Source organism: Lissotriton helveticus, chromosome 12 (genome assembly GCF_964261635.1).
Source record: "Lissotriton helveticus chromosome 12, aLisHel1.1, whole genome shotgun sequence".
Classification (NCBI taxonomy): Eukaryota; Metazoa; Chordata; class Amphibia; order Caudata; family Salamandridae; genus Lissotriton; species Lissotriton helveticus.
The window spans coordinates 633,748,457-633,767,846 of record NC_136073.1 but is presented as its reverse complement, the minus strand read 5'-3'; positions in this window follow the sequence as shown (position 1 = coordinate 633,767,846).

The following is a 19,390-nucleotide window of genomic DNA, read 5'->3' as shown; positions in this document are numbered from 1 at the left end:
AGGTTTCAAGGAAACAAAGATTAGGTGTACAATATTTTTGGAACACTATATCCTTCAATGTTGACTAAACCAAAAACTATACATAGAAATCTCTTCCTACTAAGTTCCGGCGGATTTTTAACCTTTTACCCACTCCAGAAGTCTTTTGGAGTATTTACGGGAAAAAGGGTCTGTGTGAAAAAGCACGACTGAGTTACTCTAACGTCTTGCATTAGATTTATCGCCTTACCAAACGTTGGGCGCCATGTAGTGTAGTTCGTATATTCCCAATAGGCTCTGCGCATTGGAATAATATATTCAGCAGTGTAGACATAGGACTGAGGTTATCTAGGTCTCTACTGACTATATTAGACTTAAGGTTTGCCAGCTAGCTCAGAGGTCACTAGAAACTTTCTCGAATAAACGAGGAGGAGTTTAACCTCCCTGGATAGACAAGAAGGGATTAGCTTCTGACAACCATAAAACATGACAACTTTGCTCTCCCTGAATAAGAGTGTATCTCTAGAGTCGTGTGAAAACAATAGACAGCTATTTCACTCAGTCAAATGTGCGTACTTAGTTTCACCAGAATGCAGAGAAAAGAGAGACGGGCATTTTCAATAAAAGGTGTTATTTATTGAGCAGTCTTCTTCCTCATACAAGAGAAATGAATTGCCACGATTGTAATACTCATGGTAAAGTAAAGTGCGTACAGTAAAAGGAGGATTATAAAATAATACTGTAAAAGCATTGATATGGTTTCTTAGCCATATGATACTTTAAAATAGATAAAATATATACATACATATATACATTGACTAATCATACTCAACTGGTGCTTCTAACTACGCCTACCCCGGTGTACCTGACCTAAGCCTAATACGTGGGAAGGAGTAAGTAAGTAGCAGTTTAAGTTAAGTTTGTTTTGCCAAGAATCTGACTCAAGAATTCTCTGTAAGGGTTTAGTCAGTCCCGTACCTGGGTAATAGAAAGCAGGAGGTCTGGTATCTCTTTCTCAGGACTCGATATCCCAGTAACCCGTGAAGGTATCTGGAAACACCGGAGCTGGATTTCTCGGCAGGAGAAAAGACAGCGTCTCTCTCAGTGCGTCAGGGAGGAGAGGCAGCGTCCGTGGGCTCTCGCATCAGCTGGGCTTTCGGGCAAGTAGATAGCTGCTCTGCTCCAGAATCCCCACCGTGTGTTTGCTTAAGGCAACGTTGGTATATTTATACCTGAAAGGTGCCTGGGTTTGACGTAAGGTTGGACATAAGACGTCAATAAAGATGTCACTAAGAACTGGCCGTTCTTACAGTGCTTTACAGGAGTTCTAGGACGAAATCAAAACAAAAGCAAGGGGGATTTCCCAGGTTGCTGGAGGCTTGTTTTTTTTTAGAGAACTCGGTGTGCTTACTAGGGGGCCGGAGAAGTAGCCTTGCTTAATGTGACAGCATGTGCTACGACTGAATTATGGATATGATTATTATGCCGTTGTATGGATATTATTGATTATAACCGGACAAGGGCATAAAATAGGAATATCGATTCGGGTTTCCTAGATAAAACACTACAATCTGTTCTCAGGTAAGTGGGAGGTAGACGAGCACAAGCACTGGGTGAGGCTCAGGGGCTGCCTTTTATAGACAGGGCTGGGTGTGGTTCGAAGGGCTGGGTGTGGTTCGAAGAACTGGGTGTGGTTCTCACAAGCAGGTGTGCAGAGCTTCAGTTATTATGCTAATGAGTTGAAGTAACACATGGCCTAGGGAGGAGTGCTCTAAATAAGCCTTGGTAAAAGCAAGGTCCAATGTGTAAACAAGACAGCAATGTCCAAACTTGTGAATACATTGAGCAACATACACAGATGTCTTAGGGAGGGGCTGAGATAACAAGAAAGGCTTTCAATAGTATGTTTAAAGAGAGCTTTTACAGAGACCACTAGTGCAATGAGAGGGGACATGCTCTTTGCTGTGCACAAACCCTAACAGTCGCCCCCCTCAAAGGCCCTCCTACTGGACGGGGTTTCCCTGGATTTTTTAGATAAAACTGTCTAATCAATAGTGGGGCATGAACATAGGACACTGGTTCCCATGAATTCTCAGTTTCGTCATATCCTTTCCATTCTACTAAATAAAACAGACGTCCATGAATTCTTTTTGCGTCTTTTATGCTTTTCACTTCATATTCTAGATTTCCCTTAATTGGTATGGGTGGAGGTGGTGGTTCGGGTCGGGTTTGTGGGTTGTACGGCTTAAGCAAGGACACATGGAATGTAGCATGTACTGGGTATTCTTTTGGTAAGTCCAATTTTACTGTTACCAGGTTTACTATGGCAGTTATACTAAAGGGTCCAATGAAACGTGGTTGCAGCTTTTGGGATCCCTCTATATTTAGGTTCTTTGTGGTGAGCCATACTTTGTCACCGATTTTATACATTGGGGCCTCAGATCTGTGTTTGTCTGCTTGTCTTTTCATGCTTTCTTTGTACTTTAATAAATGTTTCCTGACCTTGTCTTGTATGTCACCTAATCTCGTTAGTCTATCTGTTACTGTAGGCAACAGGGAATCTTCTAACAAAATGGGTATAGCTCTCGGATGATATCCCTGCATGAAATAGAATGGTGAGCAAAGTAGAGCTGCATGCTCAGTATTATTATAAACAAACTCAGCTACAGGGAGAGCTTCCAACCATTCACTAGAATAATCAGCCAATAAACAACGTAGCATTTGAAGTAAGGTTTGGTTCAGTCGTTCAGTTTGTCCATCTGTTTCTGGATGGAAAGCAGTGGATAATGCCACATCTATTTTCAGTTTTTCGCATAATTTTTTCCAAAATCTAGAGTTGAACTGGCTACCTCGGTCTGACACCACTTTACTTGGCAAACCATGTAAACGCACAATTTCTGTTATAAAAATATTGGCAAATTCTGCCGCAGTTGGCAATTTCCGTAATGGTACAAAATGTGCCATTTTAGACAAAAAATCCACTATCACTAACACTGTTGTGAAGGATTTTACTGGTGGTAAACCTACAATAAAGTCTACACTCACAGTGTGCCAAGGTTGTTTGGGTGTTGGCATTGGTATTAACAAACCGTCAGGAGCCTTATGAGAAGATTTATGTCTTGCACAAACTGGACAGGTAGTGACAAATTGCTTAATGTCCTTACTCATATTATCCCACCAAAAGTGCTTTCGCACATTTTCCAGGGTTTTTACCCAGCCAGGATGACCTGCCAACGGTGAGGCGTGATGCCAAATTATCACCTGTGTTTGTAATTCTGTGGTGGGCACTAACAGCATGTTGTCATGATACAATAAACCTCGTTGTATTGTGTTATGGGAATCCTTTAACCAATCTTGAGGTGCTATTTGCATGTGTGCATTATATAGATCTGTGATGAAATCCCTCTGTTGTACTGGTGCCAGAAGTTTTTGGGGAGGAATAATGGGTTCTCCTATTTTGTCTTGTTTCATGTCTGAGGTATGTCCGTATCTAGATAACACATCAGATTGAATTTGTTGTGCACCTGGTCTATAGGTTATAACGAAGTCAAATGTACTAAAAAAAATTTAACCAGCGCATCTGACGTGGAGTTAGTGCTTTTAGTGATCCAAAAAACTGTAGGTTCTTACGATCAGAAAAGATGGTAACAGGGTACTTGGCTCCCATTAAATGGTGCCTCCATTCAGAAAAGGCTACTTTGATAGCTAATAGTCCTCTTTCAGCCACAGTGTAATTTTGTTCAGCTGGTAATAACTTTTTGGAATAGAAGGCTATAGGATGTAATTGGCCATCTACTGCATCTCGTTGAGAGAGAACTCCTCCTAAAGCAACTTGTGAAGCGTCCGCTTCAACAAAAAATGGCAAGTCAGGATCAGGATGTTTCAGAATTGGGGCTGAAGTGAACTTTTGCTTCAGGAGTTGAAAGGTGTGTGCCGCCTCATCAGACCAAAGAAATCGTTGCCCTTTCCGCAACAAGGTGGTTATTGGGGCCACAATATCTGCAAAATGAGAAATAAACCTCCTATAAAAATTGGCGAAACCCAGAAATTTCTGAACATCCTTCACAGATGATGGTTCTGGCCAATCAGTAATATCACTAATTTTCTTTTCATCCATAATTATTCCTTGAGGTGACAGGCAGTATCCTAAAAAGTCCACTTTGCTGACATTAAAAGTAAATATTTCTAATTTAGCAAAGAGATGATTTTCTTTTAACTTTGATAATACTGCACGAACATGTTGGGTATGTTCTTACGGGTTCTTAGAGTAAATGAGGATGTCGTCTATGTATACTATGACACAAACGTCCAGGAATTCGTGTAGGACCTCATTTATAAAGAAATGAAAGGCCGCAGGGGCATTACACAACCCAAAGGGCATTACTGTGTACTCAAATAGACCAAACTTTGTCTTGAAAGCTGTCTTCCACTCATCCCCCTCGTTTATTCGGACCAGGTGGTAAGCTCTCCGCAGATCTAGTTTAGTGTATACAGTAGAATGTCTTAATTGATACAACAACACAGGAATTAGAGGAAGAGGATATTTATTTTTTATTGTAGCCTTATTTAGTCCTCTATAGTCGATACATGCACGCAGAGATTTATCCGGCTTCGGGATAAAAAAAAGTGGAGATGACACCGGAGATGTGGAATGTCGGATGAACCCAGACTGTAGTAGGTCGTCTAGGTAGGTTCTTAAATATTTGGTCTCTTCGTCAGTCAAAGCATATACTCTGTTATTAGGTAAAGGGGCACCTGTGATAAGATCTATACGGCAGTCATATGACCGATGTGGGGGCAACACACTAGCCTTCGCTGGATCAAAAACGTCTTTAAAGTCAGAATATTCAGGAGGGAGACTTGGTTTGTCTTGTGTAACACTAGCACAGTGTATTACTGTGCTCTGTTCTGTACCTGCTTCTTGATAGCAATTGGTTCTATAGAATGAGGAATCCAAAGTAACTGTTCTGTTCACCCAATCAATTTTTGGGTTATGAGTTGTTAACCAGGGTACCCCGAGAATCAAGCCAAAATTAGGGGTATCTATCAGATCAAAGCTAATCATCTCTGTGTGCCCGTTTTGACAGACCATGACAAGGGGACTTGTTTGTTTTGTGATTAATCCAGAGGTCAATTCTGACCCATCCACTGCACATACTGCTTCTGGACAAGGCTTTAGGCAGATAGGAAGACTTAATGTGTTAGCTAACTTATTATCCACAAAATGTCCTGTTGCTCCTGAGTCCAGTAGGAAAGGGAGAGAATGTCTAACTTGGGTAGTAACAATTAAAAAAATCTGAATTATGAAATGCCTAGGTATGTACGGTACCATGAAGGCTGCAGAATTAGAGGTTTCATAAAGATGTTTTCTCGAACAAGTAACCTCCCCCCCTTGTCGAGCTTAATCGTTTCAGGGCTCAGTTTCAAGGAGTTTATTATCTGTGTCTTTCTTCTCATGTCTAATAAAAGTTAACCGCGATTCCAGTTTGGATTTATCTCCCTTTCTTTCTCCTAGTCTGTGTTCCAATTTCACGACTAAATCTACAAAGTCAGAATAGTCTTCTGGCAAATCAACGAAATGAGCCAGCGCGTCTTTTACCTCGTCTCTCAAACCTTTATAAAAAAGGGAGACACGCTTTTCTTCTGGCCAACGTATCTCGGTGAGTAAACGATTAAAACTAGTGAGATAGGTCAATAAATCCTTGTAACCTTGTTTAAGATTTAAAAGCTCATTATCACTTGCCTGCATAAAAGTGTGTTTTGCAAAAAGGCTGGTCATAGTACGTTTAAATTGATTCCAATTATGGAGGATGGGATCATCTCTATCCACGAAAGGAATTGACCAATTGGCTGCTGTACCGCCCAAATAAGACAAGACGAATGCCACGTTCGTAGCATCAGTAGGGAACTGTTGTGGTTTACAAACAAAGTGTAATTGACATTGATTGATAAAAACATGGAATTTGTTACTATCTCCATGAAAACGTTCAGGTGCTGCTAAAGGCACAGCATTAGGAACATTAACAGTAACCTCAACTGGGGGAAGGAAAGTTGTATGTTTTGCTCGCACCCCTATCTCTGAGGAGGTTTTAAATAAAGGCGTAAAAGCTGTGTTTCACTGAGAATCCCTAGGTTTATACCTGCTTAAATCCTGTTTTTAAAAAGGTGTTTTCCAACTTTAATTTCTCTATTTCCTCTTGCATATTTGCAAGATGCCAGGCACTGATTCATTATGGGCCAAGTCCTCGTTTAGGGCCTGCGCCATATCCGTGGCGTCAATGCCCTCTATGTCTTCCCCGGCATTCATCGTCCAACATAACTGAATATTTTAAAGGCTTGTGCTTCTGTCAAAGCCCAGCTCACCTGAGTTTCTGATCAGTTCTGATGGAGGTTGAAGACAGTCCGACCCCACCCTGAAACTGCTTGTTCCAGCACACTAGTTTTAAACAGTGCACTAAGAACCAGGAGCTCAAGGGAAGGGGGGGAAGTGGATAAAATAAAAAAAGAGAGACAACACCGTTCTTGCGTTTCCACTGTTGAAGTCACTGTGAAGTGCTGCTAAAATCTGCAGCCCTCTCTGACTTCTGTAGAAACTGGTGCCTAATGAAACATAAACAAAGAACAGATAAGTGCAACCTATCCCTAAATGTGTTCCTGACTAACCCTTAATCTATTAGAAATTCTCTTCTAAAAGTATCTCTTGGATCCTGGTCTCTAGCTTCCAGGTTTGGAATGTGTTACTGTTCTGGGATATGCTTTCTATTACTGTAAATCTTCTGTAAAATCAAATGGATATCATTATCAGAATTACCAACATCTAACATTCACCTTAATATAACTAAAGCCTAAATTCTTAATAGCAAACTCACTTTTCACACATTTCCAGACTTTTTATAAAACAAATACTGTACTTTTACATCAAAATACAGCAGGTAATTTGTGCAAGTCCTTGATTTACTGTTTGCCTTGCTGTCAAAGGTTTCCTCTGTTCAATTCTTAAAAATTCCATGTAAAACAATGTTTATTTCACAAAGTTCCACAAAGTATTCTTGTAACAAAGGGTTTGAACCACAAAGTTCGTAGGAGATATTTTATTCCAAATTTTCTTTACATGAATCCAGACATCGCCGTCAAAGTTCTTTCAGATAATAAAAAGTTTTGCACTTACTTGTTGCTGAAAAGGGATACTGATCAGTCTAACCTTGTCCTCTTTCTCTTTTGCAGGTCGATTGCAGTGGACAGAAGAGGGGCGAAGGCAAGAAGGAGCCGGAAACGGGAAGAAGGAAGAGCTAGCAGCCGCGCCCGTTGAAGCCAATGAAGGTCTGGAGAGAGCAGGTGTTCCAGTGCCGAAGGATCTGTTCTCAGGTAAGTGAGAGGTAGACTATCACAAGCACTGGGTGAGGCTCAGGTGCTGCCTGTTATAGACAGGGCTTAGTGTGGTTCGAAGGGCTGGGTGTGGTTCAAAGAACTGGGTGTGGTTCTCACAAGCAGGTGTGCAGAGCTTCAGTTATTATGCTAATGAGTTGAAGTAACACATGGCCTAGGGAGGAGTGCTCTAAATAAGCCTTGGTAAAAGCAAAGTCCAATGTGTAAACAAGACAGCAATGTCCAAACTTGTGAATACATTGAGCAACATACACAGAAGTCTTAGGAAGGGGCTGAGATAACAAGAAAGGCTTTCAATAGTATGTTTAAAGAGAGCTTTTACAGAGACCACTAGTGCAATGAGAGGGGACATTCTCTTTGCTGTGCACAAACCCTAACAGGATCTTTTTGAGGAACTCGAAGACCTTATCCCAGAAAGGGGGCACGCACTCGCAATGGAGTATAAGATGTTCAAGGTCACCGTCCACCACTTTACAGTTCGAACAAGTTGCGTCAGTTCTGATGTTGTGAGCGAAAAGACGTGCTGGTGTCCAAAAGGCTTTGTGAAGAAGCCAGAATGTTGTCCGGGAAACTGTACTGTAGGGCTGATTTTGTGTCGCATGGTAGATTCCCAGGTTGTGACCCAATCTACATCAGATATAGGGAAAGAGGAGTGTGATTCCCAGAACTGTATGATTTGTTTACTAAGATTGGAGTGCTGCGGGCGTAGGATTTTATAGATCCAGGACACCTGGTGGCCTAGTCTGTTTAGCCTAGAGAAGTAGGACGGGAGAGAGGGAGGGTTTGCAGAGAATTGTGCTCTAGTGATTGCCACCGTAACCTTCAGGAAGATATAACATTCTAGTGGGGCAAGGCTATATTTGGGTTGGAGTTCTTTGAAGGAGAGGGGGTATGAACCCTTGTATAGTTGGTGTGGGAAAAAATACCCTTTTTAACCCAGATATTATTTTGCAATGGTTTGCCCTTGTACAGCACGGAATGGTTATGCGAGATCGATTCCCACGAGAGCGTCGAATACTGGCATCCAAGAGTTTATATTCTTTTAAAAGGGCGATTTTTGTGTTCTGGAATATCGATTTCGAGAAAGTCGTTGTGTTCAGATTTGCTGATAAAACAGCCACTGGAGCAATGTTTTCAAAAAGGGCTTTTTCTATCTCTAGCCAAACGGGGCTGTAGTCGGCAGGAGGTGGCAGCCAGTAATTGCCCTGCTTGGCGAGAAAAGCAGTTTGGTACAGTTTAAAGTCCGCTAAGTTGACCCCTCCAAGAGATTTGTCCAGGTGGAGTTTTTTATGCTAATTCTTGCTCTTTTCCCTTTCCAGAGAAATTTTGTGAGTATGGCGTCTAATTTGTGGTGGAAGTCCTGGGATAAAGTAAGGGGTAACATCGTGATGAAGTAGTTCACTAGAGGGAAGATCATCATCTTGATGGTATCAACTCTCCCCCACCAGGTTATGAAACGAGGAGACCATCCATCAAGTTGCGCTTTTATTTTCTCCAAGGTTTTTTTTCGTTGCGTTGGGGGGGTTTCAAGAAGGGTACTACCAAATTCAATTCTGAGGTATTTAATGAAGCCGGTCTGCCAGGACAGGCCAGAGCTTCGCAGCATGTCTCTGGTGCCGTATATGTTCAGGGGTTTAACCTCAGATTTATTCCGATTCAATTTGTAGCCTGAGTGAAGAGAGTAATTTTCTATAGTGGACATGAGAGCCGCGATGGAGGATTCAGGGTGTTCTGTAACCACCAGGATGTCATCCACATATGCGGCCAACTTTATGCGTAAGTCACCGAATTCCACGCCCATGATATCGTCATTTCGTTTTATATCCGCGATGAGGGGTTCAAGGACCAGGAGAAATAGAGCTGGTGAAAGAGGACAACCCTGTCTAGTTCCTTGTTCTAAGCAAAATGGTTCCGACAGGGAGCCATTAATGGCAATCCAGGCTGTCGGGGAGGAGTAAAGGGCCATTACCATATCAATATAGGGCATCCCCAAATTAAAAGATTTTATGCATTGTTTTAAAAAGACCCACAATACCCTGTCGAACGCTTTTTCCACATCCAGGGTGATGGCGACAGAGGGAGCGGCTGTTATTTTTGCTTTTTCCAGAACGTGACAAAGTAGCCTCGTGTTATCGTTGGACAAGCGGTATTTAAGAAACCCCACTTGTGAATTGCTAATTCGTTTCAGGAGAAATACATTGAGTCTGTTGGATAGGGTTTTTGCATATATCTTACAATCCAGATTTATGAGCGAGATTGGGCGGTAATTTTTTGTTAAAAGATGGTCCTTGCCCTCTTTCGGGATGACAATTATGGTGGCCTCACTCATTGACTTATAGACACCACCCTTTACAGTAAAGGACTGGAACAGTTTCAGTAGGACAGGGCTGAGGATATTTTGAAATTCTTTGTAGAAGCTGGCCGAGAAGCCATCAGGGCCCGGAGCTTTACTGCTCTTAAGGGATTTAATGGAGTAAGAGAGTTCCTTGTCCATGAAGGGGGATCCTAATTTGGAGCTGTCTGCGTCAGAGAGTTTAAGGAGGTTTAACGAGTTTAAATAATTGGTGCATGCTTCTGGGTCAAAAGTCATCTTGCTTTTGTAAAGGTCTTCGTAGAAAGCCTGGAAAGTATCTAAGATTTTGTTTTGTTTAGTGTGGATATTACTCGCAGGGTCCTTTATTGAGGCTATGTTGAACTGTTTTTATTTGTGTTTGAGGTAAGACGCAAGCAATTTCCCTGCTTTGTTACCCTCACACAGTTTCAGTGCTTTGAATTTATTTATCCAAACACCAGTGCGTTTGCTCATAATTGCATTGTAATCGTACTTTTTTTTAGTGAGCAGGTCTAGAGTGGAGTTATTGTTTAAGTCGACCGAATGGGAGATTTCCAGAGCTTTGATGTCTCTCTCAAGTGTTTCTAGTTCTGCATTCTTTGTTTGTTTGTGCCCGGATGCCTATAATGACGCCCCTAATTGCGGCTTTGAGTGCATCCCACACAACAGAGATGTCCGAGCCTGGTAAGTCGTTCAATGTAATGTAATCGCAGATGGCGTTCTCTATTCATTTTTTGTTTACTGGGTCTGAGAGGATGTCATCATTAAAACGCCAGCGTTTCGGGAGTAAGATAGATCGTGAACCTGCAAGCTTAATATTGATACATGAATGGTCTGAGACCAGTTTGGGTGCTATGTCCGTTTCCTCGATAGGGTGTGTGAAGGGGCTGGAAATGAGTATGTAGTCAATTCTTGAGTAAGAATTATGAGGGGCCGAATAAAATGTGCAATCTCTCCCGTCTGGGTGTTGTAGACGCCAGGAGTCGCGTAAGTAAAACTTGGAACAGAGGCGGTTGAGTATCTCATAGGATCATGAGGGGTGATAAACACATTTGGATTGGCGATCCAGAAACGGGTCTAGAGAGAGGTTGAAGTCCCCACACAATATCAAGAGCTCATCTTGGGGAATACCCTCAATGGCTGAAGAGACAGATTCCCAGAACTCAGGGTCGTCAGAGTTCGCCCCGTAAATGTTTACTACGTGGATGGGGTCTTCATCTCTTAATAGGTGTGTAACCAATAGTCTGCCATCGTTGTCTTGAGTTGAGTGTGTGAGATCATGGAAATGTTAGACTTTTTTTAAACTAGGGTGATTACCCCCCTCTTTTTGTGGACGGCTGGAGAACAAAGGGTTTATGAGATCCAATGATGTTTAATGAATTCAGTGTCTTCCTTTGACAGTTTTGTCTCTTGAAGTAGGATGATATCCCCTTTGGACTTTGTCAAATAATCAAAGACTTTTCTACGCTTTACTGGATGATCAAGCCCCTTGACGTTTAAGGACACTATATTAAGGCTTTCTGCCAGGGTTTTGGCCTGAGTCATCTGACCGGTAGGTGTCGCAAAGGAAGTGGCCAGCTTATATTGAATGCTGCAGTGTAAGTGTTGGGACCGATGTAAAACGCAGACTAGGCATGTGCGTCCAGGCTGAGGACCATTAGTTGGAGGTTTCGACTCATGATAGATAACCTATGGTGACCGTTTTTGTGACAGCAAGATGACTAAGACGTGAACGATACTACTTTTTAGAACTGGGTAGCAACAAGCAGAAGAAAAAATAGAAACAATAAGGAAACGACCAAAATTACATTTATTGTAAAACCCCTTGTTCCCTCCTCCCTTCCCCAAAAACCCTTGCTCCCCCCAACCCTCCCACCTCTCCATCCCAACCCTCAGATAACTCAAACTTAGGAGCTGCGACGGCAGAACCGTCTAAAGACACACACAAGTATAAAGTAGGGTGTTATCTCAAGAGGAGAAACAAACTGAGTGAAAGCCCCAGTATAACTGTGCTATAATCTACATGGTGTCAAACGTGGAACTTAGAACATAGATGGAACTCTGGCATATCTCAAGTGTAAGTTAGCCCATGTGAGCACCTTTGAACCGCTTTGAACATCTCTGAAATAGGGTGTCCATATACGAGAGTTAGGAACGTAACTACACATATGATGAGTGGAACAATATACTGGCCTATGCGAGTTAACTAGGGCTACTTATCTCCAATCCAGTAACATTTTTAGAATCTGGAACATATCTTAACCCCAGGCATACCCAAGTACATTTTAATACATGTGTGAGTCTATTAACAACTTGGAATTCTTTTGAAGGGTGTAAGCTCTTACAAGGAATAGGAACTTGACTGTTCATACCGGGTGAACCACCATAATGATCCATGTAACATAACCAGGGCTACATAGATCTAACTATACTAGTAGGCTGTCTCGATTGGGTGACCACCTCTGCATGACCTGTACTTACATTACAGCCTGAACTAAATATGTAGATTGGCAGAAACTTGTGACTAACGAGCAGCATGGTGAGCCCTTTGACTCGGAGAAAGAGAAAGTAAACAAAAGTATCAGTGGAGCCCAACAATCAACAGTTCATCGGCCAGAAGTGTCGTGGTTTGGAGTCTTGCTTTAGCTAGGGCAATGCCATTAAGTCGTAGCTTTACCATCTTTGCATTTAGCCTGTTTGCCAAAACAATTGTCAGAGGTATGCACTCCTCGGTCTCATATGTAGCATAGCCAAACATCAAACCCTGATCTCCTGCACCAATATCCTCTTCGTTTCTGTCCAAATGTACATTTGGACATAAGACATAAGAACAAGCCGCTCCTGCTGGGGAGCGGGCGTGAAAACTTTGTGGGGGCATTGTCGGCTTCTAATCTTACCTGGGCGACCCTGGACATCGCGGCTCCCTGTTCTGCTCTCCTCCGCTGCCGCTCTTGATCTTGTGGCCGCCGAGAGGGGAGAGCATTCCTGCCGCCTTGCCGCCTACAATACCCAGCCTGCCTTGCTTCAACCCGGGGACGCCGGTTGCAGCGTCAGCGTCAGTTTCCAGCGCCCGGAGGTGCATAAGAACAAGCCGCTTCTCCCGCGTCGCGGGACGCGCGCGGGCGACGCCAGGCTGAGCCCGGGCAGAGGGCGGGCCGTCTGTGGCCGTCCGGGGCAGTACGAGGCTGGGCTGGGCCACGGACCCTGGCAGTATCTATTAATCATCGCACAGTGAGACTTTTTAACGTTTTTAACTCGTAGGACGTTGAGTTCCTATTATTGATTTATTTGTGTGTTTCATGATCGCTTCCGTACTTTTATTGTATTTTTGCTAAACAGGCTTGGTTTAAAGCTCCGATTATGTCTAAAATTAAATCCACTAAAACCCCTTCAGCACCAGCAACCCTAGACAACTACTTAGTTAAAGTAGTTAATAAAATTAATAGTGAACGACGACGCTCCCTAAGTCGTGTTAGCCCCCCAGGGTCTCCCTCTACTTTGTCAATTTCTTTGGATTTACCAGTCCTAGATATTACCCAAGATTTTGGAATAAAGGAGGTAATAAATAATTATATACTGTCATCACCGGCCCATGACCAGGTCGTGTTGGATGACTCTCCTGATACCCCGGACCACCACTCACCGGTCCGAAGAGTAGTCAGGGCGTGTCGAAAGTTACCAATTAAGCGAGGGGGGAATAGAAAGACCAAGAGACCGTCAACACCTCCCAAAAGCCCCGCTGGAGAAGATGTCCTGGGAGGGGATGGAATGACTAAATTGAATTCTGAGCAATTTGATATTTTGGTGAGAATTATTGATGGTAAATTTGATAAACTGGTCAAACCCTTAATGGCTAAATTAGACCAGATGTCCAAAGAAGTAGTCAGGCTGGGCGAACTTTTGGATACTCATATTACTTCGGCTGGATTGTCTAAGTCCAGCGAGGTTGGTATGAGGGGTGGGAAAGACGTAGTAATTCAACCCGTAGTAATTCAACCTAAGGAGGGGATTGAGGCAAGTAGAATAGCCACGTCACTCCAACCGCCCTCAGTTAACCAAGAAAATCCGGTACCTAAAGTTGCCGAAAATAATGCGGGATGGTCTGAAGTGAGAAGAAGGCGTTTTATCAATCTCCCTCCAGACTGTGCTCCATATGTGGTTGTTTTAACCAATGTACCACAGGCTGATACGTACATGTCCCACCCCCAACACGAATCTCACGATTCGTTGAAAAATAAAAAGGTTTCCTGGTTGCACAATCAATGTGGGTTTCCAACTGCATTTGCTAATGATATACTAAGCACTAGAAGGGTACACTGGATCGGCAATTCTACCAAGAACTGTAGTGGCGACTGTGTTATCATTAATTTTAAGTACCCACGACACGTCGCCACAGTCTTGCTTAGAGCAGCCTCCCTCCCGTCCAATGCTAATAATGTATGTGCACGCCCGCTTGGCTTCTTTTATAGCCATCTCATCAAGACACCCCCGAAGGATAGTAACTCAGTTAGGGAAATTATGCCGAATCAGCGTCCAGGGTTAATTATTCCTTTGCATAATCGTTTCCATGCCTTATGTCGCTTGGACTCGACGCCCAGTCCCCGTGTGTGAGGATATGAATAGACCTGTTTCTGAAAGTATTAATGTCATTGAAAACATTGAGGATTTAACGGTTTCTGTGTTAGCCAGGGAGGTGACCCCTCTCACGGTACATAATGGTGAGGCTTTATTAAGCAGCAATCACAGGGATGGAAATAGCCCTAATGAAATCACGGTCCCAGATGGGACTAACATAGGGGTTAACGGGATATCCATCGTCAGCTGGAATGTTGCAGGTCTAAAATCCAAGGGGAAGGTTCTGGGCTGGCAGAATTTCATCAATGCCTATGACATTTTATGTTTCCAGGAGACTTGGTGTAGGGAGGAAGTTAATTATGAGGGGTATGCATCATTCCATTTGCCCGCGCACGGGACTGGACCGGGTAGGGCAAAAGGGGGATTATTGATATTGGTCACAGTTAACCGTGCAATAATAGTAAAAAGGCATATAACTGTAGGAGAACATGCACAGATTCTTTGGCTGTTAGAGGAACCAAACCATTATATCTTACTGGTAAATTATTATAACAACATTTTTGATGGTACCAGGGCTGTAGGGGTTCATGATTTGGCTAGTTCCATTGAAAATTTGAATATTGAAGTTAACGTTTCCTTTGATATGATTTGGGTCGGGGACTTCAATATTCCTTTGTGTAATTCGCCATCAGGAAAAATATGTGGATTTAGTGATGAGTCTGGGGTGGACGATTTGCATTTTGGTCATAACAATTATGGAGAGGCGCTAAACTATCTAATGGGCTGCTATGAGTTGGAAATCCTAGGCCACCCGAAAGATGAAAATGGACATCCCATTCCGACCTTTAAGAACCAGCAATCCAGCTCAGTAATTGATCATGTGATTGTGTCCTCTAATATTATTCCTTGCTGTGCTCCTTTGAGGGTTGAATTAACCAATATCAGTGATCATAATTATGTCATACCTGAAACTACCTTATGGGGAGGTTGTCATGCTGGAGTGGGTAATACGGTTTCCAATGTGGAACCACATAGACCAAACGGAGTTCGTTTAAGATGGGCAGGGGATAAAGCCAGCGAACTAATCGGTGCTATTGTCAGGGATTGTCTAACGGACATTTCTTTTATCCTTGACAATAGCACAGATTTAAAACAGGTTGTAAATGTTTTTAATGATATTAATAAAATTATTAATGCCAGGTTCACTAAACCGAAAGGTGGCCAAAGTAGAATTGAACCCGGGTGGTTTAACCATGTGTGCACCAGTCTATTAACTAAATTAAAATTAGCTCTTGCTAATAAACCGAGGGACACCAACTCTGTAATTAAACTTAGATTAGAATATAAGCTTGCTCTAAAGCAGAGGAAAAAGGAGTTACAGCAGTTGGCTTGGGATTCTTTAAATCAGGCAGCTGATTTATCTAACAGCACCCTTTTTTGGGTAACTGTTAACTCTCCTTTTCTTAAGGATGAAATTACCCCAGCACTAACCTCGAATGTCCCGAGTGACGGCTGGATTGTACATTTTTCAAATATATTTGATTCTAACAGTAGTATGGCCACCAACCAGGGTAGATGGCCTGTGTTACCTCTGGACATTACACCTAGTGAGGTAGAATCTGGCATACATGCTAGCAAGGGGGGAAAAGCCCAGGGCCCGGACGGGGTGCCCATAGATGTATATAAATCAGCCCCCGAGATGTGGAGCCCTCTCCTAGCTATAGTTTTTAATGCTGCCATATGTACCGATGCCCCCGATACATGGGGGGAATCCATTATTATACCGATATATAAAAAGGGCAGCAGGCCGGATGTAAAAAATTACCGACCTATCTCTCTCCTTGACTCCTCAGTTAAGATCATGAGTAGAGTTATGTTAGCTAGGTTAGAGGATTGGGCCGAACAAGAGGGTATCCTTGCCGATAGCCAGTATGGATTTAGAAAAGACCGGGGCACAATCGATCAGTGTTTAAAGTTAGATTCACTGATCGGGAAATATACCGCAGCCAAAACCGGCCCACTTTACCTCTGTTTTGCAGACCTTAGTAGTGCTTTTGATATGGTTGACCACTCAATCTTATGGTCAACGTTACTACAGTTAGGAGCACCAGAGGGTATAGTTTATTTTCTGGCTAGGCTGTATGGGAGACTAAACACATGTGTGCATTTTGTCCCCAAAGGGGAATGCACCCCAAAATTCAATATCAAAAGAGGGATCAGACAGGGCTGCGTACTGGCCCCCCTCCTTTTTATTTTATTTATTAACGGAATCGACAAGATTTTAAAAAGTGTTAAAGCTGATGCCCCACAGGTCAAAGGCTCCCCGGTACCGGTGTCATTATACGCCGATGACGCTGTTCTGCTCTCTAGAACACCAATCGGACTACAGCCCCTGATTGATCGATTTTCTACCTTTATTAAGGATAGGAAATTGATTATCAATAAGGGGAAAACCTACATAATGGCATGTGGGCTCAAGAATAAATCTTACAATTGTTCCTTTTTTATCGACAAAGATAAAGTGCATCAAGTAGAAACCTTCTGTTACCTAGTTATCACCTTTTCCAAGGATGGAAAGTGGCATAATGAATTTAAAAATATCCGAATTAGAATGGCTAAAAATGCCCACGGCGTTTTTAGGTTTGCAGCAAAAGTTGGGGACCGACGAACCAGAGATATGCTTAAAATTTATCAAGCAAGGTGTATTAGTATTGCTCTATATGGGGCAGGTGTCTGGGGACACAACTGTGCGTACACTCTGCAGCTGGAGGAAAATACATTTCTAAAAAAGCTTTTGATGCTGCCATCCTCTGCTGCCACCGAGCTGATCCATCGAGAATTGGACATTAATTTTCTGATTGATCAATTATCCTTGAGGCCACTTATGATATGGCGTTCAATTTGGCATCAAGAGGAAAAATCTTTCTCCAGATCAATCATTGAGGATTGTTTCTCATTGGACAACATTTAAAAAATCCCCTGGTTGAAATACGTCATTAGGTGTTTTTCTGAGATTTTTAACTTAAACATCTTGGTTGACCCCAAAGGAGCTTTGTTAATATCCAAACAAGAGTTAAAAACTACATTTTTATCCTTTGCTGCAAGAAAACGGGCAGTTGCCAGCGGATCTTTATCCACTGTTATGCTTTATAACAACTATATAACCAGTGAAGGTTTTCCTATTTATTTAGTTTGGGTGACTAGGCCAAAACATAAGTATGTGCTGACTAGACTAAGGCTTGGTATTGCGCATCACTTAGTGGCCCTGCCCACCCTTAAGAAACATCCACAGGGGCCATGTATGTGTGACAGCGTATCCAAACAGAGCACTTTGCACTTTCTTTTGATCTGTAAACTGTATACAAATTTTCGTATCGCATTTTTAAAACCTATGTTTGTAAAATATGGCATACGTACAGTAAAACAGGCTATGAGGCTAGTTTTTAATCTACAATATGTCGATATCTGTTTTTTTACGGCTGTGTTTTTAATTCAATCAATTAGGGCCAGGAAAAGTATGTGTTTTTAATTAATTTTGCAAGTCATATACTCAGTTGGTTTCCCTTGTCTGTAATCTGCTGTATTTGTTACGCTATGTATGTATTTTTTGTGCTTTTATGGTCATTTTTTATATGTACCGAATAAAGCTTCATGAATTGAATTGAATTGACTGCCAACACTTCCTGGTTTGAAGTGTTGGCAGCCAATTATAGCCAAGCTCATGCTGGGGGGATTAGGCTCCGTCCAGCTATCGAAACTTTTTATTTCTTAAATTTCTCAGAAACTACGGAGCGGATTTACACCATTTAACAAAAAGGGATCTTTCTGAACCAAGGGCTACCTTTTTGCCAAATTTGGTGTAATTCCGTTCAGCAGTTCGGGCTGTAGCCGTGTCTAAAGTTTCCTATGGGAAATTGCAAGGGGAAAACACGTTTTGGGACCCCCTTTTTTTATCGGTCCCGCTTGACGAATCACCCCAAAACTTTCAAGATAGGAGTGGACCGGAGCACCCCACGAGTTTTGAAAATTTTGCAAAGATTCATCAATCAGCGCTAAAGTTATTGGGAATAGAATGTTGCGATTTTCCTATGGATGATAGGTCCTAACTATAACTACCTACTGGCGATCGCCAGTAGGTAATATACATACATATATATATATATATATATATATATATATATATATATATATATATATATATATATATATATATATATATATATTTATATTTATATTTATATTTATCTCTTCAATCAACCTTCTTGGTGCTTCAATTATTCAACCTGATCTGATTACTGGAAGCCGGGATGTGCCATCCTCAGTGTCAAAGACTTTCGAAGAGAGTGAAGAGGTAATAGCAGTCACTGAGTTTTCAGGTTCTGTCTTTCCTTCACTAGCTTGGTCAGAAGACTGATGAATCAAATGCTGAAAGAGAGAAGAGTCTCTCGTAGCAGACTTTCCAGGATGCGGGGCAGTCGCCATGTGTTCCATGGTGGACGGTGAGCAGTCAAAATATAGATTTTTTTAATATCGACATACAGTAATATCGAGTTTTTTATATCGTAAGGACAGAATATCCATGTCAAGAATATCGTTGACCAGAATACCGACCTTAAGGTAAGTAATATCGTTATTTTTTAATCGAAGTAAGTAATATCAAAGTTAATATTATGGAAGTAAGAAATATCGTTAGCAAAAATGTTGTTGTTAATAATAATATCGATATTTATATTAGTGGTATATATTTTATATGTATGTTTAAAAATTTTTACAACGTAGTTTTATTATTTTTAAATATACGTATTAAATGTTTAGAAATTAGTAATTTTTTTAAGTAAATTTTGCGTTTTAGTATCAGAGTGGGTTGTGGGTTTATAGGGGAATAGGGTGGGAAGTAATTTAATTATAATTAATTAATTAATATATTTGTATTTATTGTTATGAATTATTAAGGTATTGTTTATTAATTATTAATTGTTAGGTAATTTATTAATAATTGATTAATTTATAATGACATTAATTATTTTCATGTTTATGTGTACCGGGTTGTGGGTTTATAGGGGAATAAGGTGGAAAGTAATTTAATTATCATAAATGAACTAATATTTTTTAATTTAT